Here is a 26,443-nt window from a genome sequence, read left to right as displayed (position 1 = left end):
TATCTGTCAAGTCTCTTTTCAGGTAGGGTTTTTTTATTTCCAATATTAAGTTTATTCTGTATCAATTTGCACATTTCCAAAAGTCAACCCAGAAAATAGCTAAATATTTATTTATTTATTTATTTATTTATTTACTGTATTTATATACCACTTTTCTCACCCCTGGAGGGACTTAAGGAGGTTTACAACATATTAAATGCAAAAATTCAATGCCATATACAAGTAAAAAAAAAATCATAATAACTAAACAGTAATATTAACTAAGATTATGAATTAAAATCATTAAACATAAGACATAAATAACATTTAAACATTAAGACAAAGCATTAAAACATCCTTGTATAAATATTACAATCACATGATCCAAAATCATTGCACATATTCCCTAATTATTCTTTGCACTGTATTACTTTACTGGCCAAAGGCTTGGTCCCATAATCATGTCTTTGTTTTCTTTCTGAAGGCCAGGAGAGAGGGCACTGATCTAATCTTACTGAGGAGACACCACTGAGAAGTCCCTGTCTCCCGCCCCCATCAACCACACTAGCGACAGAGGCGGTACTGAGAGTAGGGCCTCCTCAGATCTTAACCCCCATGATAGTTCATAGAGGGAGATACCTTTGGACAGGTAAGCTGGGCCAGAACCTATAAGCACTCAATCTGGTCTGATCTTGATAGCTAAACAGGGTCAATCCTGATTAGCAGTTGGATGGGAGTCTGCCAGTGAATACCAGGTGCTATGGACTATATTTCAGAGGAAGGAACTGGCAGTGTCTTTTATGTGTAAGAATAGCTTCCAAAATTCATGAGGTCACCATGAGTGACGACTAGAAGACACATATGCACAAACAAATTTTTGACTTCACTTTTCAGTTGTACAGATTTCTATCTACACTCCCATATATACATAATATATATCAAGTAGAATAGCATTTACCCAAACTGGTGCATTCCATGTCTGCTGTAGATTATGATGAAAATGGAAAGTGGATACTGAAGAGTTTTTCAACCTGGGGGTCGGGACCCCTGAGGGGGTCATGAGGGAATGTCAAAGGGGTCGCCAAAGACCATCAGAAAACACAGTATTTTCTGTTGGTCATTGGGATTCTGTGTGGGAAGTTTGACCCAATTCTATTGTTGGTCGAGTACAGAATGCTCTTTGATTGTAGGTGAACTATAAATACCAAAATCTACAACTCCCAGATGTCAAGGTCTATTTTCCCCAGACTCCATCAATGTTCACATTTGGGCATATTGAGTATTTGTGCCAGGTTTGGTCCAGATCCATCATTGCGTGAGTCCACAGCGTTATAGGTGAACTACAACTCCCAAACTCAAGGTCAATGCCCACCAAACCCTTCCAGTATTTTCTGTTGGTCATGGGAGTTCTGTGTGCCAAGTTCGGTTTAAATCCATCACTGGTGGAGTTCAAAATGCTCATTGATTATAGGTGAACTATAAATCCCAGCAACTATAACTCCCAAATTACAAAATCAATCCTCCCTCCAACCCCACTAGCATTCACATTTGGACATATTGGGTATTTGTGCTCAATTTAGTCCAGTAAATGAAAATCCATCCTGCATATCGGATATTTACATTATGATTTATGACAGTAGTAAAATGACAAGTGTCAAGTAGCAACAAAAACAATATTATGGTTGGGGGTCACCACAACATATGGAACTGCATTAAGGGGTCACGGCATTAGCAAGGTTGAGAACCACTGGAATACTGGGAGTCACCACAAGCACATATCAAGAAAACCAATTGGCAGAACAGTGCTAAATGATGAAATACCATTGGTGATATACATATCTGTAGTCCTAGGTTATGCACACGTGTTGCCATTGTTTTGAATGAGATATTCGCTATTTCATTGTACTCTCCTATCCTCCAAGCAGCTTTAAAGATTTGGGACCAATGCCACAAAGGGTGATCTCAAGGTCTTGCCCTGAATCTTTTTCCCAGTTCTCTGGGCCAGCGAGAAGAACCTGCGTGGAAGAGCAATAAGAACAAATGATTATACAATACAATTCCTGTAACTGCAGGACTGGTATCTGCGGTTTCATTTATCCATGTAAGATAAAATAAGTTCTCTCTAGGAATTTTCTAGAGTCTCCAACACAATTTTATGGAATTCTTGGGCTGGAAGTTCTTCATTTCAATAGGTTTTGCTATTATCCATGGTTGTGTTTATCTATGCAAGTCTGGGAACATACTTCCCAAGGATACAAGAGTCATTCTGCATATCTACACAATTTCCGAAACTTGTTCCCTGTGGATTTATTTATTTATCGTGTAGGAGCAACCAGACATTTGTATTACATTTTTAACAAAACAAACAAACAAACAAACAAACAAACGTGGATACAATAGTGGCACTATACATATATTTCCTTTCATTTATTGGATGTTTAAAAATGCTATACTCTGTGCAATTGTGATTGAGGTTTATGATATCTTGCTCAATGACATTAGTGAAGTTGTGCTGTGACATCACCAGGGCTGCCTATCAAAAGGTGGCATGACTAGGTTTCACATTTGGTCCCTGAAATCTCAGGGTCTATGGCCCTTCCTTACTTAGATGATCCCTTGTTGTCCGAGTAGGATAGCCTTCCAAGGTCAGTGTACTGGTGGGTCCTGTAGGTGACTGTGGAGCCCTATTCTTGACCTGCATGTTCTCCCACAATGAGAGCACTGTTTCCAGGTAGAAGGCAGTCTTGGTTGGGATTGGCTTGATGCGCCTTCCTCTTTTCTCATTTTCTCTTTTGCCCTCCATTTGTGCCTCTTCAAATTCTGCGGCACTGCTGGTCACAGCTAACCTCCAACTGGAGCGCTCAAGGGCCAGAGCTTCCCAGTTCTTAGTGTCTATGTCAGAGTTTTTAAGTTGGCTTAGAGCCCATCTTTAAATCTCTTTTCCTGCCCACCAACATTCTGTTTTCCATTCTTGATTTCAGCGTAGAGCAACTGCTTTGGGAGATGGTGGTTGGGCATCTGGACAACGTGGCCAGTCCAGCGGAGTTCATGGCGGAGGACCATCACTTCAATGCTGGTGATCTATGCTTCTTCCAGCATGTTGACATTTGTCCGCTTGTCTTCCCAAGAGATTTGCAAGACATTGGCCCTTCCTACACTGCCATATAATCCAGATTGTCAAAGGAGATAACTGACATTATCTGCTTTGAACTGGATTATATGACTTTACACTACCATATAATCCAGTTCAAAGCAGATAATCTGGATTTTATATGACGGTGCAGAAGTTGGATCTGCACTGCCCTATATCCCAGGATTTGATCCCAGATTATCTACTTTGAACTGGATTATACATATGAGCCTACACTGTCAGATAATCTAGGAGAAGCAGACAATCTGGGATCAGATCATGAGATCCAGCCTTAGAGATCATTCCACAACTTGGTTCCTTGTTACAGATGATTCAACTTTCCATATTAATTAATTGGATACAGAGATGAGCTTTCAAAGATGGTTTCAACATGTGGCTATTAGAGTTACAAAAACAAAGGGATAATGGCACATTTTTCCTCCTTTACCCCTTCCATCTTAAGTCTTTATTGGATCTATATTCATTGTCTTATTTCCCCATCTTCAAGAATGCAAGGGGTCTCATCCTTGCCAAAGTGTTTCATGACTGGAGAATTTAAAAAATAATGTTTTTCTCTTGACTACTCCAATTTTGATCAGGTGGCTCAAAAATGATTTAATGATGGAACGATTAACAATTAGTTTTATGGCAAACACTTCAAGAATAAGATTGCAGGGCGGGGGGGGGGTGCCCTCTTTTTGTGATGCCTTAAAGGTGCCCAGCTGAGGAAGCAAGAGGGAACATTTAACGGATTAATGCCAAACACAACATCCTTCCTCATAAATTGTATTTGGCAAGTTCTTGCATTCTGTGACCAAACCACTCTGGTTTCTATGAAGGTCAATCCTAATTCTGCATGCAGAGAAAATGGCTGGATCCAATTCAACAAATTTAAAACAGGTTCGGATAATGTTCTCCAGCGGCTGGTATCCCAAAGCATGTTACATGTCAGGAAGTCTCTTGACTACTAGCATGATATTCTTCTATTCCATGAATTTCTCTAATATCTTCTGAGAGTGTGTATATATATATATATATATATATATATATATATATATATATATAATCATGTCAGGAGCAACTTGAGAAACTGCAAGTCGCTACTAGTGTGAGAGAATTGGCCACCTGCAAGGATGTTGCCCAGTAGACACCCAGATGTTTTACCATCCTGTTGGAGGCTTCTCTCATGTCCCCGCATGGGAAGCTGGAGCTGACAAGCAGGAACTCATCCCACTTCTTGGATTTGAATCACTGACCGTTCGGTCAGCAGTCCTGCTGGCACAAGGGTTTAACCCATTGCACCACCAGGAGCTCCTTTGAGAGTCATCTGCATCTTACATAATCTGCATAAATTATAGAATTTTAGAGCTGGAAGGTACCTTAAGGGCCTTCTAGTCCAACCTCTGCCATGCAAGAATAAATGGCTGAAATACACCTGAAATATGACCAACCTAGGTTTAAAGCTCTTCAGGATGGACAGTCCATCATGCAAAATAAACAGAGTGATATAGTCCAGCCTTGCCTGACTTTGCCAAACAGAAACTATTCCATTTCTCCTCGTTCTGTTCTGATGCGAGCCTTTTATCCTGAGTACAGGTTATGCATCAGAAAAGTTAAATGCTGTGACACACCAACTTCTAGGATCAAGCCATATTTTTCAAGATCTAATCACCATAAATCAGAGTAGTGAACACTGTACTTTGCAGAATCCCCCAGCTAATATGATTGACGGGCATGCTGGTTGAGGCGTGCTGAGCTTTGGCACCTCCAAAACATCTCTGAAGGAAGTTAGAGCATCTCATTGTTATGGTGCATTTACACTGTAGTATTAATGCAGTTCGATGCCACTTCAACTGCCATGGCATAATGCTATTGTGGGATTAGCAAGGCCTTTAGCATTCTCTGCGATACAGTGGTGATGTATTGTCGAAGGCTTTCATGGCCGGAATCACTGGGTTGTTGCAGGTTTTTTCGGGCTATATGGCAATGTTCTAGAGGCATTCTCTCCTGATGTTTCGCCTGCATCTATGGCAAGCATCCTCAGAGGTAGTGAGGTCTGTTGGAACTAGGAAAATGGGTTTATATATCTGTGGAATGACCAGGGTGGGACAAAGGACTCTTGTCTGCTGGAGCTACGTGTGAATGTTTCAACTGACCACCTTGATTAGCATTTGATAGCCTGGCAGTGCCTGGAGCAATCTTTTGTTGAGAGGTAATTAGATGTCCCTGATTGTTTTCCCTCTGCTGCTTTGCTGTTTTAATTTTAGAGTTTTTTTAATACTGGTAGCCAGATTTTGTTCATTTTCATGGTTTCCTCCTTTCTGTTGAAATTGTCCACATGCTTGTGGATTTCAATGGCTTCTCTGTATAGTCTGACATGGTGGTTGTGAGAGTGGTCCAGCATTTCTGTTTTCTCAAATAATATGTTGTGTCCAGGCTGGTTCATCAGGTGCTCTGCTATGGCTGACTTCTCAGGTTGAATTAGTCTGCAGTGCCTTTCATGTTCCTTGATTCGTGTCTGGGCGCTGCGTTTGGTGGTCCCTATGTAGACTTGTCCACAGCTGCATGGTATACAGTGGTGATGTGTGATCAACCTACAAATCCCAGGATTCAATAGCATTGAGCAATGGCATTTACCACCATAAAACTACGGTGGTAAATTGCAAACTCTGAAGGAAACTCCAAAGGATACTGAAGGATCTTATTCCTTTTTGGTCATCACCCCTTCAGTCTTCACACATGCATATGTCTGTGTTAAGGCTTCTGCCCTTGAGGTGTATTGTTTTACACTTACGCTGGACCTCATCTGCTGTTTTATTGTTCTTTTTACCCAGTTGGAGAGAACTTTTTGGAACTCTTTAAAAAATCTCCTTTTCGTTTTTACCACCCTGGATAATTTGGTGTCATTAGTACCTCCCGGATGGCTTTTACATTGCAATTAAAAACAGATTGGTTTGCCCGGGACTGTGATGATGTACAATGTTGCTTTCTCTCTCTGCAGTTCTTAATGGGTTTGTTTTAGGGCCAAATTACACAGTACATTTGGAGCTCTGTATTTAAAGCTCAGGACATAATTCTCTATTTTACAAACAAAGCAGCCATGGGGCTACCCTATTTGGACCAAAGCCTTAGCAAGGGAGGGGTGCCATTAGTCATCGAGAAGTAAATCTGTAGGCTTTAAATTTAAGGCCTCGTTTTTTAGGGTGTTGTTCCTTGTCACCTTTGTTCTATCCAAAAATTTTCCAGCTTTGGCAGGATTTCTGGACAATAATGTAATATTCACTGTATCATAGAACACCCACAGTGAGAGCTCATTATATCCTTCTACCTGATCTGTTTTACAAGGATGTTTTGGATTTGGTTCTTTGGCATCGGGCTTTGGTTTACATCCTACCACCATCGTCACAATATATTCCAGTGGGCTGGGCAGTGGATGTTCCTCCTGAACTCTTTCCCCGGGCTGTTTCCCTATATCGGAGACCAGAATTATGTGTGCCACCAGCCTTTGTTGTTAGCTGCCATCAAGTTGTCTTTGACTTATGATGACTCTATTTATGAGAAATCTCCAAGTCACACTATCATCAGCTGCCCTATTCAGGTCTTACAAACATTTGTGACTTCCTTGATGAAGTCCATCAGTCTGGAATGCAGTCTTCCACACTTCCCTCTGCTTTCTACCTTACCGAGCCTTGTATTTTCTACAAAGTCAAGTCTTCTTATGATATGGCCAAAATATGATGGTCTCAGGTTAGTAATCTTGACTTCTAGGGAGATTTCAGACCTGATTTGTTCTAGGACTCATTTATAGTGTCATTAATGGTTCATTTGGTTTTGTTTGTTTGTTTGTTTTCATGTCAGGGGCGACTTGAGAAACTACAAGTTGCTTTTTTATGTGAGAGAACTGATGGTCTGCAAGGATGTTGCCCAGGGGACATCAGGATGTTTTTTGATGTTTTTCTATCCTTGTGGGAGGCTTCACTCATGTCTCCATATGGGGAGCTGGAGCTGACAGAGGGAGCTGACAGAGGGAGCTCATCCGTGCTCTCCCTAGATTCAAACCTGCAACCTGTCAGGTTTAACCCACTGTGCCACCGGGGGCTCCTCACACCCCTAGTGACCATAAAGTTCCACTGAAGGACCTAAAGATTTCAAGAAAGAACATTTTAATCAAATCTATGAATAATTAAATCCACAAAAGCCAAACCTGCAAATGTGGATGGCCTACTGAAAAATCTGTACAATTTTGGAGGTGAGAGTAACTCCTTTAAAGTTTGGACTAAAACCAAGAACTGATTCACAATACCACAAACATGAAAGTTAATGTCCACAACTGGTCATGTTGGCTGTGCTGAATTACTCTTTTGTCAGAGATTTTAACTTGTCAAAAATCACAAGAAATCTAGTCATTGGTAACATGCTGAGCTTTCTAAAAATGTAAGATGTGAGTAACTACAAGATACTTCGGAAATAATGAAATTAACAGGGACGAAGTAACTTTACTAGTATGACACAAGTTTGAGGGTGTTATCTGTTGTGACTAAGGGTCCCAGAATCCCCAGGTATTTCTGTGGAGACTGGGAATTATCGTTCAAAATTACCATGCTTAATGGGGAATTATGGGAGCTGTACACCCCAAAAAAGCCATCTTTCCAACCTCTGGGTGTAAGGAGTGACATTTTCCAGTTATTTCTGAAAGTTCCTTTTGAAGGGAAATTTTAAAGAAACACTTGGATATGATTTTTTCCAGGTTTTTTTCAAGTGCCATTTTGAATAAATCCTAAGATCTTTAAAAAATAAGAAAGAAGTAATGGAAAACTGAGAATCAACAAAATGAAAAACACAAGCTAATTTTCAGCACTGTCTCAAGTAGCAACAACGAATCATTGTTATTTTAAGGAAAATAATACTGTCACAAGTACTACAAATCACTTTCCCTGATTCTGCTTTTTGTATATAGGATTTGGGATGAAAATCCTTTCCAATTTAGCCCTTTCTATAAAGGAGTAGCTGTCCCCTGCCATGCGTTGCTGTGGCCCAGTCTGTTGATCTGGAAAATAAAGTAATGAGAAAGTGTTGGTTTCTAATATATGTAATTTCTTTATGCTTGTGGCTAAACAGTATTTCTTGCTATTTCTTTGTCAGTGTTAATGTGGAGAGTGTCTGGTTTGCCCACCCTGGAACATGCAACATATCATTGTCCTTCTTTAAGGGTCCCTTTCAAATCTATGATACTATATCTCTGTGTGTGTGTGAATCATATCTAACTATATAACTGTCTATCTATCTATCTATCTATCTATCTCTATGGCTGGATGGCTCTTTGTCAGGAGGACTTTAATTACGTTTTCTTGCCCTGATGAAGGGAGTTGGATTGGATGGCCTTAAGTATTTTCTGTTGGTCATGGGGGTTCTGTGTGGGAAGTTTGCCCGATTATGTCATTCGTGGAGTTCAGAACGCTCTTTGATTGTAGGTGAACTGTGAATCCCAGTGACTACAACTCCCAAATGTCAAGGTCTATTTCCCCCAAACTCCATCTGTGTTCATATTTGGGCGTATTGAGTGCTTGTGCCAAGTTTGGTCCAGATCCATCATTGTTTGAGTCCACGGTGCTCTCTGGATGTAGGTGAACTACAACTCCCAAACTCAAGGTCAATGCCCTCCAAACCCTTCCATTATTTTCTGTTGGTTATTATTATTATTATTATTATTATTATTATTATTATTATTGATTTTATTTATATCCCCCAAAATCTCCCGAAGGACTCGATGCGGCTTACAAAGGCCAAGGCCGCCGACAACAAAAACATACAATACACAGTAATACTCATAAGCAAATAATAAAACATCAGCAAACAATAAAACAGTAAAACAATGACACCGTGGTGCAATTAAAACCTAGAGGCTGGGCCAAATGTAATGGACAAAATTTAAAAGTGCTGAGCCTAACAGGTAATATGTAGAGGTATTTGGAGGTAGGTGCAGTGTGCAGATAATCCTGGATCTCTAACAAAGTGCATTTGGGACTTAATGCCAGGAGTTTCCTATTCTGGAAAGGCATACTTGGTCATGGAAGTTCTGTGTGCCAAGTTTGGTTCAATTCCATCGTTGGTGGAGTTCAGAATGCTCTTTGATTGTAGGTAAACTATAAATCCCAGCAACTACAACTCCCAAATGACAAAATCATATTTTTTTGAGTGATAGTCACTCCTTGTGTTGTGAAATGTTCTGTTGCTAAATTTGGTGTGATTTCGTACATCGGTTCTTTTGTTTTTAAGGTGCTCATTATGCACAGAGCATTTTTAGATAGATAGATAGATAGATAGATAGATAGATAGATAGATAGATAGATAGATAGATAGATAGATAGAGTGTGGATGAGGGGCAGTACAGTATTGTCTTGACCTTTACCACAGGCACCAAAATGCCAACAGTCCTTCTAGTTTTATCCATATGCACATGTGCATATTCACACATACACAGCCTCTGCCTTGTGCTTTCAATGTTTCTTTCTTGGGCACTGCCAAGGCCCCTTTGGTCCCTCCAAAGAGCAGTGTTCTTATAGCTTAACAAAGGCTTTTAAGTTCCAAACTCCTTGGAGAGGGTCAAAAGCAAAATCTTTATCCTGGTGGTGCTGGACTCGAGCCAGGCCACACACTCTGCCTTATTGTACAAACATGTCCCTTTCTTCAGACGGTTGCGTTATGAGCTCAAAGAAAAACATCATATAATCTTCCGCCTTGGGCAAAAGTTTCTTCCAAGCGCCGTTCGTTCCATCCTGTGAAAATTACCTCTGGTTCCCAGTCCTGCATTAGAAGGCTCTTTAAGACTTCTCAGCCTGGTTTTGTCAAGCAGCCACCCTGCTCGTATGGAAGGGATTAGAAGGATGTGGGTCGAGCAGTTCTGCGAACGGTGAGCCCGGAAGGAAAAAGGCAAGGGAGCTGGACCAAATGTGCCTGCAGTCTGCGGAATGGATTGTCTGGTGCCAGAAGAGTGTGTAATCAAACCAATCATCTCAGTTTGGCAGGAATAGTCCCAATTACTCCTCTGCCATCCCACTTTTTCACTGCTTGTAAAATGCCCAAGTTTCTATCACACACGCACCCCCGTGTCGTTTTGCCAGCAAGCATGATTAAATGGCAGGCACAAACAGCGACTGTGAAATTCAGTAGCATATTTCAGGTTTAGATTTGGGTCCCATCTCCAAGACATCTCATGATGTATGCATATGGCAATATAGGTATGCCAGAATCCCCCAAATCCAAAACACTTCTAATCCCAAACATTTGAGGGACACTCAACCATCATCTACTGTATGTTTTCGCCCAGACCACGGGTACCTGAAATTGGTGGTGTGATTGAAAACCATTAAATTATCTGACTTCCAGTCTAGGCATACCATAATGTTACATTGGAAGATCTAAACATTCCTAAAACAAAGTATCCTCTCTAGAGATTTGCAAGATCCTCCCTCCAGTTTGACTCAAGGGTAAATTCCAGGGGAAGTATCTCATAAAATCACCTGGAGAACAGGAGCCCCTGGTGACACATTGGATTAAACCCTTGTGCTGGCAGGAGTGCTGACTGACAAGTCAGCGGTTTGAATCTGGGGAGAGTGGGTTGAGCTCCTTCTGTAAGCTCCAGCTCCCTATGTGGGGACATGAGAGAAGCCTCCCACAAGGATGGTAAAACATCAAACATCCAGGCATCCCCTGGGCAACATCCTTGCAGATAGCCAATTATCTTACACAAGAAGCAACTTGCAGTTTCTCAAGTTGCTCCTGACACAAAAAATAAAAACGCTGAAGGGCCTAGCAAATTCCTTGAGAGACCATTTCCCCCAGGCATGAGTAACAGCCTCATTGCACAGATCCACCTTGCCTCCTGCAGAATTCTGGGATTTGTAGTTTAGTGAGACCCAGGTCCTATCTGGCTTAGCAGTTTAAAGGCCCCTCCCTAAACTATAAGCCCCAGAATTCTGCAGGAAGCAGACACTAGATTTAAAGTGAATCCATGCTCTAGTGCAGTGGTTCCCAACCTCTGGTCCTCCATGTGTTTTGGACTTCAACTCTCACCGTTCCTAACAGATAGTAAGCTGGCTGGGATTTCTGGTAGCTGAATTCCAAAACAACTAGAGGACCAAAGGTTGGGAACCACAGCTCTAGTGTGATGAGGCTACATGTGAAATAGAAGATAATGAGTTCCACAGTTATGGAGGTTTTACTGGAATCATAATCATTCTCCTGCTGCCTGCTTCATCCCAAAAAAGTTGATTTCTCAAGCTCTGGAGAGGACTGCCTAAAGGCTACTTCCAGCCCTGACAATGACAAGCCATCTGGACAAGCCTCAGAGCAATCCTTTGGACAGCTCTATCAGTCACTGCAACTAACAAAGACTAATTCATTTGCGGGGTGAGAGAAGCTGACTGTTCCCTGTCTCTGCGTCCCGAGTCCTTTCTGTCTGCCTTAGCCAAGCTCTTCACTCATCAGTGCCATTTGAAAAACAAATTAACATTGTTCTGCTTATAACGGGATAATGAGTATAAATAATCTTTGATCGCAGCCAGCAGCAATGACACTGGCATTCTTCTTCACACCAGCCAGTCTCCCACAGGGTTGCCCTGAAAGGTGGAACCTGGCACACCTCTACGTATCTCCATAAAAATTAGATAGGTGCTGACAGATGTGTTTGCATCAGCATTTTTTTCTAAGGTTGGGCTGCTCTTTCAACTGGAGAAGGGTGAGAATCATATAACCCTCCAGTGTCTGCCGGTCTCAGCAGCCCGGGCCAAAAAAGCCAAGAGTGAGGAATGCTGGAAACTGAAGTCCAACAATTTCTGGGAACCCACCTTATTCCTAACCCTAAACCAAACATTTTTTTGGGGGGGGGTCTGTGTCTGTATGGAATTCTTGACTTACTTTGATGTAAAGCCAATAAAAACTGGTTGAAAAAACATTATGAGATTTTCAGAACTGTCAACATGAATAGATACAGAGCTTGGGGAATGTATTTCTCTACCCTACATCTACCAGAATCTAAAGGCCAATGATTGGATCAGAGAAGCTGACTATTTTCTCAGCCAAGGTTAGGACATTCCAAGAACTATAACCCAAAAAAGTAAAATCCTTAAGCTCCAAATCAATCTAATGCACACCTCCTAGAGGTTAGCAGCTAAACCAGTGGTTCCCAATCTTTGGTCCATGGACCCACCAGTGGTCCACAAGAACTAAAATATGGTCCATAGCCTCACCGTTACTACACCATTGTCTACACCGTTACTACACCATTGTCTCGCAAAACAATCTTATAGTGCCAAGGCTTATTAATCATGGTTTTCTGTGGGAGAGCAGATAGTGACTACTGGATGACATGTGTTCTGTATCAGAAACTAGAGCTGATGTGGTCTGTCCAATGCAATTTTCTGAATCAGTACCCCAGATAACCAAACTGAGTCTAAAGTTGACCAAAATTGATTTGTAACCCTTTTGATACTAACTTTGGAGACTTGGTCAAAATTGTCCCCGGTCAAGTAGCCCCTGGTCAAAAAAGGTTGGGAACCACTGTCCTAGAGGTTAGCAGCTAAACCCAAGTGTGAATAGGAACCCAATAAGTTGCATAGAAACTGAGTTTAAAATTGCTCCCCATTTGTTTTTTCTAGGCTAGTTTATTAGTCTACTGTTTTAATTCCTTTTACTGTTTGAATTATTTTTTATCTTTGTATGTGTATGTTTGAAATCCATTTAATAGTGGTAACAGTTTACTCTAGCTTCAAAATTGACTTTTTATATGATTTGAACTATGCTGAGGACAAGATCTGGAGTGGGTTTAACTGCAATTATAGCCTTCAATACTGGTGATGACTAAATAATAGCTCCCTTCTTTATCATCATTTTGTTCTTTTTGTTGGGTACCTTCAAGTTGTTTCCAACTTATGGTAAATGTAAGGCAAACCTATAATAGAGTTTTCTGGCACTGAGAGTGTGTCACTCACCCCAAGTCACCCAGTGGGTTTCTATGGGCAAGCAGGTAATTGAACCCTGATCTCCAAAGTCATGATCCAATACTCAAATACTGTGTCCAATTCTGGGCACCACAATTGAAGGCAGATGTTGACAAGCTGGAATGTGTCCAGAGGAGGGTGACTAAAATGATCAAGGGTTTGGAGAACAAGTCCTATGAGGAGTGGCTTAAAGAGCTGGGCATGTTTAGCCAGCAGAAGAGAAGGCTGAGAGGAGCCACAATGAGGGCCATGTATAAATATGTGAGGGGAACTCATAGGGAGGAGGGAGCAAGCTTGTTTTCTGCTGCCCTGGAGACATGGACATGGAACAATGGCTTCAAACTACAGGAAAAGAGATGCCACCTGAACATTAGGAAGAACTTCCTGACTGTGAGAGCTGTTCAGCAGTGGAACTCTCTACCCCAGGGTGTGGTGGAGGCTCCTTATAGAATCATAGAATCAAAGAGTTGGAAGAGACCTCATGGGCCATCCAGTCCAACCCCCTGCCAAGAAGGCTTTTAAGCAGGAGGCTTTTAAGCAGAAGTTGGATGGCCATCTGTTGGGGTTGCTTTGAATGCAATTTTTCTGCTTCTTGGCAGGGGGTTGGACTGGATGGCCCATGAGGTCTCTTCCAACTCTTTGATTCCATGATTCTATGATTCAAACCACTATGCCATGTTTGCTTTTCATTGTCACCGCACTACACAACAGCAATGGTACGTGACTTCAGCATCATTGGAATGGTGAATCGACCCCAGGTTTCAGTCAGAACTGAAGACATTCAAAGTATCCCACCTATTTGATTGACAGCTTTCAGAATCTTTAATATTCAGATTAAAACCCAGCATGGATTCCAAGCTCTGCTGGCAAGAGAGCCACCAGTCACAAGTGCTCCACAAGCATGTTTTCTTTGGTGTGGTGGACAGTTCAGAAGCATGGACACTCATGATCAGAGTCTTCTCATCTAGCTGCTTAATGGGCGAAGTGAAGAATGCTCACAGGTATCTTGATCCACATGTATTCAAATAGGTGTGTACGCCTGTGTGATGCACACTTTTACCACTATCTCACAACATCCAGATTATCAGAAACAGCTGACAGATAGTCATGGAAGGATGATCTATCCAAAGGAAGCATATCGGTTTAAGAGACTTCCAAGAGCCCTGATCATCAAGAGCCCTGCTCAGGTCTTGCAAATACATGATAGCCGTGGTTTCTTTGCATGAATCAGTCTATTTGTAGTGTGGTCTCCCCTTTTCCTGCTGCCTTCCACTTTAGCAAGCATTTTCATATTTTCCCGTGAGTCACAGTATTTCATGATATGCCTCACCTTAATTCTCTACTGAGAGTTCAGGCCTGATATTTCTTGGTCATTTTGGCAGCCCGTGGTATCCACAGAACTCGCCTCCAACACTTTATCTCAAACGAGTTGAGTTAGTTCTTTTCCCAGCTTTCTTCACTATCCAGCATTCACAGCCATACGCAGAAATTGGAAATAGTGTGGCCAGAATGAATAATTTAGCTATTTTTCTTCTCACTGTGATAAAGTCAACAAGAACTGTGCTGCTCCTGAAGACTGTTTGCCATTTGGCATCTATTCTGAGAAACAAAATTCACATGTTTTTTTATTGTGGGGGTAGGTCAGGCTGCAGCCCTTTCTGCAGACAAATGATATTTTCCATTCGGAAACTTGTTTTCTGTGCAGAAAATATGGCATTTTTTTGCCCAGAGTACACCCTTTACTGCAAAGATTATTTCCCATAAAGAATACGCCATGGTTTTCCCTGACAAAGGAGAAACTGAAGTTTAAATCCTTTCTTTCCATTCCTCCCGTGGATATCTTAGGCTGCATCTATACTGCCATATATCCCAGGATCTGCACTGGAGTATATGAATCTACACTTCCAGATAATCTGGGATAAGTAGATAATCTGGTATAAGTAGGTAATCTGAGATTAGATCCTGGGATATAGAGCAGTGTAGATCCAGCTTTAGTCCCTGACACGAAACCTCCTGGAACCTTATTCCTCTACACTTGGGCTTTATTGCAACATTGCTGCTCCAGAGACTAGTAAGGTAAATGTTTTCCCCTGGCATTAAGTCCAGTCGTATCCAACTCTGAGGGTTGGTGTTCATCTCCATTTCTAAGCCAAAGAGCCAGCGCTGTCCATAGACATCTCCAAGGTCAGCATGACTGCATGGAGCACTGTTACCTTCCTGCTGGAACGGTACCTATTGATCTACTCACATATGCATGTTTGCAAAATTAGTCTGCTGTTATTGTTGTTGCCAGCTATTTTTGTTATGTTGTTTTATGCTGTTTTTATGCTGTTTTAACTGTTATTGTTTTATTTTAATTGTATTCTGCCTGGGCTTGGACCCCATGTAAGCTGCCCCGAGTCCCTTTGGAGGGATGGAGGCAGGGTGGAAAAATAAAGTTCTTCTTCTTCTTCTAGGTTGGTAGAAGCTGGTGCTAACAGTGGGAGCTCACCCCACTCGGCGGATGCGAACTGGTGACTTTTTGGTCTGCAAGTTCAACAGCTCAACGGTTTAACCCACTGCACCACCAGGGACTCTAGGACACAATAATAAATAAAATCATGTCAGATGAAACTGCAAGTCACTACTGGTGTGAGAGAATTGGCTGTCAGCAAGGATGTTGCCCAGGGAATGCCCAGATGTTTTACCATCCTGTGGGAGGCTTCTCTCATGTCCCTGCATGGGAAGCTAGAGCTGAGACAGGAGCTCACCCCATTCCCCAGATTTGGATCGCCAACCTGTCAGTCAGCAATCCTGCTGGAACAAGGGTTGAACCCACTAGACCACCAACGACTCAATAGAACACAATAGAACAATGGATTCAAGTTTCGGGGGCGGGGGGAGATTCCACCTAAACATTAGAAAGAACCTCCTTATAATAGGAACTGTTTGCCAATGAAATATTCTGATAGTAGAATATACTGCCTTGGAGTGTGATGGAATCTCCTTCTCTAGAAGTTTGAACAGAGGCTGGATGGCCATCTGTCAGGAGTGCACTTGATTGTGTATTCTTGCATGGCCAAAGGGGGTTGAAGTGGCTGGCCCTTGAGGTCTCTTCCAACTCTATGATTGGATGTCCAATCTCCCAGCTGTCTAAACCCAGCACATACTGTCCAGGAGATGATACCCCTTATCCAATCTTCTCCTCTGTATAAATAAACAAGCAGACAAATAAAATCTGCAGGACCCGAGATGAGCTTGGCCGATCGAACGAGATGCTGTTTATTTGACTATGGTGTATACTTAAAAGGGCCTCTGTTACGACTGGCCCACAGGCAAGCCCTAATGAGCAGCAGCTGTCTGTGCTCTCATTAGCTTTAACAACATCTTCCTCCGCGCATTTTTCCTTGGGGGTCAGACCTTGTCCTTCCCAGGGCTAAAGCCGAAAGCCACCTCAACCCGGCAAGAGCAGGCAGCTCAGAGCAGCGGAGCAATGATAAATGGGCTCCTTACCCGAGATAGACAAACCTTTCCTGGAAGAGTCCGCTCCTATTTACAATAAACCAAAGTTAATTTGCTTTGGCAAAACCCTTTAGACTGGAACATATTTGCATAAAAAAATAATCCTCGCCTGTTTCCCCCTCCTCCCCCTCCATCTGTAGTGGTACATTAGCCATAGGGAAACAGGACAAATTGCCTTTCATCAGGTGTTGGTGTTGTTGTTTAGTATTTTGTGATGAACAGCCATGCAGATAAGGTCAGAATCTTGCATGGTAAGGCGCTCTATATGGTTTCCAAAGGCAGAATTACACTATTGTTGACCACCACCCAGGCTTAGCATAGAACTGCTTTAATCCCCCCATTCTTGCTGTTGCTCTTGTGTGCCTTCAAATCATTTCTGACCAATGGCAATCCTATCAAGGGGCTTTCTGGGACTGAAGGCCTTTCCACACAACCCATAAAGAGGATCCTGGTGGATCTCAGAAGAAGATGTGATCATTTTGTATTTGCATACAGAGTCATAGCCAGATGCTTCCCCAACCTCCCTCTCCACTAGACACAGAATGGCCATGAATAGGGAGAACTATAGTGTAGTGGTTTGACCATTGTTTGATTTTCTGCTCAGCCATGGACACTCACAGGGCCCTTCCACACAGCCCTATATCCCAGAATATCAAGGCAGGTAATCCCATAATATCTGCTTTGAACTCGGTTATTTGAATCCACACTCGGATAATGTGGGATTTTCTGCCTTGATATTCTGGGATATAGGGCTGTGTGGAAGGGCCCTGCTGTTTCTCCATCTTTCTGCCCAAGAGATTTGTTCATCAACTTCTTCCTTGATTGAATTGCCGGCATTTTTCTGGCATTTCCTTATGGGTGCCTTAAATACCTCCCCACTTCTAAGCAGTACCTATTTATCTACTCACATTTTGCTTTTGAACTTTTTATTCATGTCAGGAGCAACTTGAGAAACTACAGGTCACTTATGGTATGAGAGAACTGGCTGTCAGCAAGGACATTGCCCAGGGGATACCCGGATGTTTTGATGTTTTACCTTCCTTGTAGGAGGCTTCTCCCCTCTACCTGCATGGGGGGATGGAGCTGACAGAGGGATCTCATCTGTGCTCTCCCCGGATTCGAGCCTCCGACCTGTCGGTCTTCAGTCCTGCCAGTACAAGTGTTTAACCCATTGTGTCACCAGGAGCTCCTGAATTGCTTTTGAACTGCTAGGTAGGCAGAAGCTGGGCTAAATGCCAGGAGCTCACCTTGATCCAGGCTTCGAACTGCCATCCTTTTGATTGACAAGATTACTGCAGTTGGAGGTTAACCTGCTGTGCTAAAGCCCGACCCTTATTATTATTGAGGGGTAACTCACAGGTTGTGAGGGATGTCTCCCAATATATGGTTGGCATTCTGTTGTTGTTCATTCATTCAGTCGTCTCCGACTCTTCGTGACCTCATGGACCAGTCCACGCCAGAGCTCCCTGTCGGCCATCACCACCCCCAGCTCCTTCAAGTCAGAAGCATAACAGACTTCACAAGTCAGAAGTTTTGCCAACACCTGGTTTAGAGTTCCAACCATCCTGTTCTTGCATATTTAAACAGTTGTGGGTAGCCATCTGGTCATTTTGGGCTTCCTTCTAAGGTAATAATGAAGCTGTGCTCTTGAACCCATTGCTATTCTCAAAATGGTGAAATTTAGTTGTGAAAAATAACAAAGCATCCTTCACTAGTCGCCAGTTCAAGAGTTCCTTTAGTGGGTTCCAAGAAAGAAGAAAAAGAAGTACCCTCACCCTCTTAATGCACAGCTTGTGGCATTCAGATTTTTAAAGTAACCATAGTAACTGAAAATGACAACTATTAAGAAATGTGATGGGAAAAGGTTACTTCTTAAAAAGTGTAAAAATTGGTAATGATAACGAAGTATCGAGAGGTGTTGGAAGAACTAATGGTTTTTAAGATGTAATGAATTGTTTTTAAGGTCTGTAACTACTAATTACTTTGAAATGTAACTTTAAATCTCAATACACTTAATTAAAGTGTTGGCTTTCACCACCAAGCCTTAGGCAGAGCAATCTTTTGCAGCTTAAAGGCATGTTGGTTGCCAGGCATGCAAATAGATCTGAGCTGATTTCAAGAGTAAGTAACATACCTGTTGAGGCAACAAAGAATGAAGCTTTGCTGCTCTGGTTTTTAGCCAGAGCTTTATAGAGGAACCACTGGTGGGTTAAACCACTGAGCAGCTGAACTTGCTGACCAAAAGGTCGGTAGTTTGAATCCTGAGAGCAGGGTGAGCTCCCACTGTTAGCACCAGCTTCTGCCAACCTAGCAGTTCGAAAACATGCAAATGGGAGTAGATCAGTAGGTGCCAGTTCGGCAGGAAGGTAATGGTGCTCCATGCAGTCATGCTGGCCACATGACCTAGGAGGCATCTATGGACAAAGCTGGCTCTTTGGCTTAGAAAAGGAGATGAGCACCATCCCCCAGAATCAGACTCAACTAGACTCAATGTCAAGTGGAAACCTTTACCTTTACTTTATAGTAACCCCTGGTGGCACAGTGGGTTAAACCCCTGTGCCGGCAGGACTGAAGACCGACAGGTCACAGGTTCGAATCCCGGGAGAGGTGGGTGAGCTCCCTCTATCAGCTCCAGCTCCTCATGTGGGGACATGAGAGAAGCCTCCCACAAGGATGATAAAAACATCAAATCATCCGGGCATCCCCTGGGCAACATCCTTGCAGACGGCCAATTCTCTCACACCAGAAGCGACTTGCAGTTTCTCAAGTCGCTCCTGACACGATAAAAAAACTTTGTAGTAGATGTCCAAGATTCAGCACCTTGGATGGTTTGTCGTGTAAAGTTCAGACTAAAACCTAGAGTGGTTTCACTGACATGGCAGCAATGATCTTCACCACAGCCTACAGAAAGGGCATTGTTGAGTTTCCAACTGTATATTTTAGGAGCTAGAGAAAGTGCTTCCTAGCCACCACAAATCATTGAGCCATCTGGCTCAGTAGTTATACATTTGGCAATGTCTCTTGGACACCTGTCAGGCCTACCTGAATACGACATGAGAGGAACCTGGGACCATTTACATGCAAAGCAGATGCTTTAGCGGTGATGTGCGCTCCCTTTTACAAAGAGCTGCTTTATCTTCTTGATTTTATCAGGTTCTGTTTTGAAGTCTCATCTTCTGCACTAAGAACAGAATCAACAAAGAACCGCTTGCCCATCTGGCCTCCGTGAGAGGCTTTTGCCCCAGGCAGAGAGCAAATGAATGGGGTATGTGACAAAGGAGCCTTGAACTACTCCCCACAGGAAAAGACTAAGTTAGAGAACAACACTTTGGAGGAAGGGAGCAGGAGTGGACAACAAGCATCCATTGGTCTCTGGGCTCTCTGGAGAACTGGAGATCATATCTCCTCCTTCCATCTCTCCTTGCAAGAATTCGAGGACCGGTCATTAATCATACTGGCTTCATGAGAATACAATGACCTTCCTTATCCGACCCTTCAACGTATTCTACATGTGCCACAACAATCAGAAGTGACATATCTGTATTCCCCTCTGGAGTTTTGAATGGGTGTGAGTTTGTGGACTGAAATTGAAAAGAAACCTTCACATATTTTATATGGAATTTTGAAATAATCCCATCAGATCTATAATATTGAATTTGCAGGTTCTGAACGTTGCAGATGTTTGAGATGTTCTTCCCTGCAACATTTATACATGCATGTTCCTTTGAGTCAATCAGACTGTATTTCATAGAATCATAGAATAATAGAGTTGGAAAAGACCATAACGGCCATCTAATCCAACCCCCTGCTAATGCAGGAAAAGCACAATCATAGAATCATAGAGTTAGAAGAGACCTCATGGGCCATCAGTCAACTTTCCAAAAACTTTAACAAATCTGATATGATGCCTCCATAATTGGTCCCAATGCTCTAATTACATGACAGGTTGGGTAGTTTCCCCATGTATAAACCTCATGATAGCTAAACATGCCAGCTTCCTCCCAGAGCTTGGGAAGGTCTTTTTTATGGACTACAGTTCCCATAATCCCACTCTCAATTGTGCCATTGCACCTTCTACTGAGAATGCTGTGCATTAAGGGATGGATTTAGTGATACCAAATTATTCTGCCAAGAAGTAGGAAAGCACCCCTGACAGATGGCCACCCAGCCTCTGTTTAAAAGCCTCCAAAGAAGGAGCCTCCACCACATTCCGGAGCAGAGAGTTCCACTGCTGAACAGCTCTCACAGTGAGGAAGTTCTTCCTCAGATTCAAGTGGAATCTCCTTTCCTGTAGTTTGAAGCCATTCTTCCACATCCTAGTCTCCAGGACAGCAGAAAACAAGCTTACTCCCTCCTCCCTATCACTTCCCCTCACATATTTTATACATGACCCTCATCATGTCTCCTCCCAGCCTCCTCTTCTGCAGGCTAAACATGCCCAGCTCTTCAAGCTGCTCCTCATAGGGCTTGTTCTCTAGACCCTTGATCATTTTAGTCACCCTTCTCTGGACACATTCCAGCTGGTCAACATCTCCCTTCAGTTATGGTCCCCAGAATTGGACACAGTATTTCAGGTGTGGTCTGACCAAGGCAGAATAGAGAGGTAGCAAAGTACCCCTAACAGATGCCCATCCAGCCTCTGTTTAAAAGTTTCCAAGGAAGGAGCTTATTCTTGTAAAGTTGTAATGCTTCCAAGACTTGCAAAGGTGGTGGATAATGGAGGGTTTCTCCCCTGTGAAAGGAAAGCTTTCATTCTCTGTGTGTCTGTGTGCCTTGAATATGGACTTTCCAACCTGTGGAAGCAGCTGGGGTATATACGATTGATCATAACCTCTCTACTGCCTCCTCTCCTTTGCTTCTCTTATCTGCAAAATGCCCCCTCTTCCAACTCTTATCATTCTATGATTTGGGTCCTCATGCCACACTCCCGATGCTTTTCTCAGTAGAGAGAGGTCATTGTATCCTTTTGCCTATGGGGCATCTACAAAGGCATCACTTGGGAAAGATAACCTTGCATGGATGCCAAAATACATTGCTGCCAAATCTAGTAGTTGGGATCCTCCATATTAAGTTTGATATGCCTCATTAACACTTCTGGTTTTTCCTCCCCAACCTCGGTTGCTATCTTTGTGGGGGCGGAGGGGTCTGTTGCATCAAAACAGCCTTACAAAGCACTCCTTTGCTAAGGATTTTGAAAGGCAGAGACTGAGAAGTGACATAAGTGAGATAAACTTGCAAGAGCTGAGCTGCTGGATCACAAAATAACAACGGTGACATTTACCAGACTGCTTTGGCAAAAGATTATCTTGCTGTCAAGATGAAAGAGAAAACATGTTAAGATGCGAGTCAGTAGAGATTAGGATTTGCAAAGTGCATACAGCCATCTGAAAGAAAGAAAAACCTTAAAATTCACTTTTCAGAGTTTAAACCCATTGTAAGAAGGCTTGCTTTTAAAGTATTCATGTCTTTATTATTTAAGAGGCTTATCCCTGACCTCCCACTTTTAAAAAATTGTACCAGGCAGCTAACAAACTGTAAAAACATAAAAAAATACAAAAACAAAATCTGTTAAATACAATCCAGATTAAAGTCAGCAAGATGGCAAGACACAGCAACTAGCTGTAGAAGAATAATAACTTCAAGCGTGTTGGTGTCCATTGAACTGTTTTAAAATACATGTACACATATATCCATCATTCCAAATGCTCTCAGGAGGGAGCTGTTTAAGCCATTTCTGAGAAGGGGAGAATGGTTTGCAAAATTGTCGAAGGCTTTCATGGCTGGAATCGCTAGGTTCTTGTAGGTTTTTTCAGGCTATAGGGCCATGTTCTAGAGGCATTTCTCCTGACGTTTCGCCTGCATCTATGGCAAGCATCTATGGTAGTGAGGTCTGTTGGAAATAGGAAAATGGGTTTATATATATCTGTGGAATGGCTGGGGTGGGGCAAAGAGCTCTCTGCTGAAGCTAGGTGTGAATGTTTCAGCTGATCACCTTCATTAGCATTTGAAGGCCTGGCTGAGCCTGGGAAAATGTTCTGTTGAGAGGTGTTAAGATGTGCCTGGTTGTTTCCTCTCTGCTGTTTTGCTGTTGCTGCAGGAGTCTACCGTATACCATGCAGCTGTGCACAAGTCTACATAGGGACCACCAAACGCAGCGCCCAAACACGAATCAAGGAACATGAAAGGCACTGCAGACTACTTCAACCAGAGAAGTCAGCCATAGCAGAGCACCTGATGAACCAGCCTGGACACAGCATATTATTTGAGAACACAGAAATGCTGGACCACTCCAACAACCACCATGTCAAACTACACAGAGAAGCCATTGAAATCCACAAGCATGTGGACAATTTCAACAGAAAGGAGGAGACCATGAAAATGAACAAAATCTGGCTACCAGTATTAAAAAAACTCTAAAATTACAACAGCAAAACAGCAGAGAGGAAACAACCAGGCACATCTTAACACCTCTCAACAGAACATTTTCCCAGGCTCAGCCAGGCCTTCAAATGCTAATGAAGGTGGTCAGCTGAAACATTCACACCTAGCTTCAGCAGAGAGCTCTCTGCCCCACCCCAGCCATTCCACAGATATATAAACCCATTTTCCTATTTCCAACACACCTCACTACCTCTGAGGATGCTTGCCATAGATGCAGGCGAAACGTCAGGAGAAATGCCTCTAGAACATGGCCCTATAGCCCGAAAAAACCTACAAGAACCTAGGTTTGCAAAATCATAGTTGCCACTAGTGAAATGTCCCTATCCCCGGAGGCTGTCATCCCCGTAAGAAGAAGATGGGACTTAAGAGTAGCATCTCAGAAAACAGTCTAAGCCAGTACTTCTCAACCTTCCTAATGCCGTGACTCCTTAATACAGTTCCTCATGTTGTGATGACCCCCAACCATAAAATTATTTTTGCTGCTGCTTCTTAACTGTAATTTTGCTACTGTTATGAATTGTAATGTAAATATCTGATATGCAGGATGTATTTTCATTCACTGGACCAAATTTGGCACAAATACCTGATACGTCCAAATCTGAATACTGGTGGGATTTGATGAGCTGAGGTTTGATTGTATCATTTGGGAGTTGTAGTTGCTGGAATTCATAGTTCACCTACAGTCCAAGAGCATTCTGAATTCCATCAACGATGGAATTGAACCAAACCTGGCACACAGAACTCCCATGACCAAGAGAAAATACTGGAAGGGTTTGATGGGCATTGACCTTGAGTTTGGGAGTTGTAGCTCACCTACATCCAGAGAGCACTGAGGACTCAAACAATGATAGCTTTGGACCAAACTTGGCATGAATACTCAATATGCCCAAATGTGAACACTGGTGGAGCTTGGGGGAAAAAGACCTTGACATTTGGGAGTTGTAGTTGCTGGGATTTATAGTTCACCTCCAATCACAGCAGGAGGAGGACTTTTGGTGGGAGGATTCACTGTCTGTTTCCAAAGAGGAAGGGACAATGATGGAGGAGACAGCAATTGAAGGGAGATGTTGTCAAGCTGGAATTTGTCCAGAGCAAGGCAACTAAAATGATCAACCCCCAGGTTAAGAAACACTGGTCTACGCAACCAGGTATGATCTGCTGAAAGGCCTTCAAAGAAGGAGCCTCCACCACACGTCAGGACAGAGACAGAGTTCCACTGCTAAACGACTCTCTCTCACAGTGAGGAAGTTCTTCCTAATGTTCAGGTGGAATTTCCTTTCCTGTCGTTTGAAGTCATTGTTCCATTGTGTCCTAGTCTCCAGGGCAGCAGAAAACAAACCTATTGCCTCCTCCCTATGACTTCCCTCACATCTTGATCCATGGCCCTCATCATATCTTTGAATGACAGGCTACCTTTCCATGATACTAATGCAAGAAGGGGAAGCAAAGGACTCTGACAGAATCTTGGGTCACAGAATGATTGGCCCAAATGGAGAAACGTCCACCCTTTTCACATTCCTGTGTTGTGTGGCAAGAGCCCTGATTGCACAGTGGTTCATCTCCTGCCACACCCCATCATGCATTGTCATCATCCTCTTAGTTGGATGTATGTCATGTCGGTAGCATTGCTCCATCATTGTAAAATTAAATATTGTTACCTATGTTATAGGTCCTCTCCCAGGATGTATATGGAAAAAATGCACATTTCATGGGGAAATGAATGCTGAGGATAAAAATGCAACCTGACACAAACAAAGTGTGGGATGGGATTGGAAGAAATGCAATGAATGAGAGAATAAGATTTTTCCAGATACCTAACAGTCAACAGAAGGGTGGGGAGAGGATGCACCTGTCTCTGTGTATGTGACTTCAGGTTGCCTGTCAACTTATGACAACCTCGTGAATGCCATAGGATTTCTTTGGCAAGGAATACTCAGAGGTGGTGTTGCCAGTTCCCTTCTCTAACATGGATTCTACAGTCCCTGGTATTCATTGGTGACTTCCCATTCAAGCATTAGCCAGGGCTGATCCTGCTTAGTTTCCAATATCAAATGGGATCTGGTGCCTTCAGGATATTTAGGCAATTAGACGGCACTAGATGCCTCTCAGTTGGCTGGCTCTCTTTTTCTCTAGCTGAAATGTTTTGGAACAAGAGGGCACCCAGTACCTAGATATTATACATGAAGGCAGATCTAGGTGAAGTGTCGCTATGCTACTGCTAAGCCTGACAGTACATGCAAGCCTTTTGTGGTTAAGGAAAAAAGGCAATTATTTAAGGGTGATGATGCACTGCTCGGATCTGTCATATGCTGTTAAGCAAAGGAAGAGGAAGAAGGAACAAGATGAAGCCACAATCTAAGTAGTGCACTGTACCAGTTTAGGGAAATGGCCACAGATGCCATGACTGTGAAAGAAGAAAAGAACTAAGACATAGACAGTCCAGAACTAGCAGATTTACAGTATATTCTGGTGTATAAGACTTCTTTTTAATCCAAGAAAATCTTCTCAAAAGTTAGGGATTATCTTATATGTGGGAGTCATCTTATACACAGGAGTAGCCTTTTGCATGGGAGTCGTCTTATATGCAGGAGTAGTCTTATACGCCAGGAGTCATCTTATAGAGCGGGTGCTGAAACATCCAATTTGGATTGGAGAATCTGTGGTTGCTGTATATGGTGGGGGGAGCTCAAAAATGGCAGTGGCTGTGTCCCTGTCATATGCAGCGACTGTATGAAAGCATTAAGGGCGATGCTGTACAAGTTCGGTAGAAGAAAATCCATTCATCAGGATTCGTGGACTTAATGCGGTCCCGATGGTGAGGTGAAGGGGCGCCTCACCGGGAAGGTGTAAGTGAATGGCGGAGCAAGCTGCAGGCGTCCAGGGCACCTGGGGTATGGAAAAAAGAGCTAGAGTGGCTCCGCCCACCCCCAAAAAAACACACACACCTCTTTTGCCTGTCTGGTCCACCCTTGTATCCTATTACCGTACCTCCTCCTCTGCCTCTCAGATCTCGCTCCTGAAAATTGCATTGAAGCGGTGCAGGTGTGAGATCTGAGAGACAAAGAAGGAGGTACAGTAATAGGAAAATTACCATATTGAAATCAAATCTGATGCTTTTAAAAATTTTATTTGGTGTGTGTTGGAAGAGGGGTAGTCTTATACGGCGAGTATATCCCAAACTCTATATTTTAACTGAAAAAGTTGGGGGTTGTCTTATACGCCCAGTCGTCTTATATGCCGGAATTACCGGTAATCTGTTTTCATTTGTCACCACTATGCATTCCTGGGGAAAGTGCAACTACTAGTATGGAGCACCAACATTTCCAATACCAAGCAGCATAGTATTTATCCTTCATTGGATTATTCAAAAGAAATACTGACCATCCTGGTTCCC

This window comes from Anolis sagrei, chromosome 3 (genome assembly GCF_037176765.1).
Source record: "Anolis sagrei isolate rAnoSag1 chromosome 3, rAnoSag1.mat, whole genome shotgun sequence".
NCBI classification, from domain to species: domain Eukaryota; kingdom Metazoa; phylum Chordata; class Lepidosauria; order Squamata; family Dactyloidae; genus Anolis; species Anolis sagrei.
The sequence above is the reverse complement of the archived record's forward strand: the minus strand, read 5'-3'. Positions refer to the sequence as shown.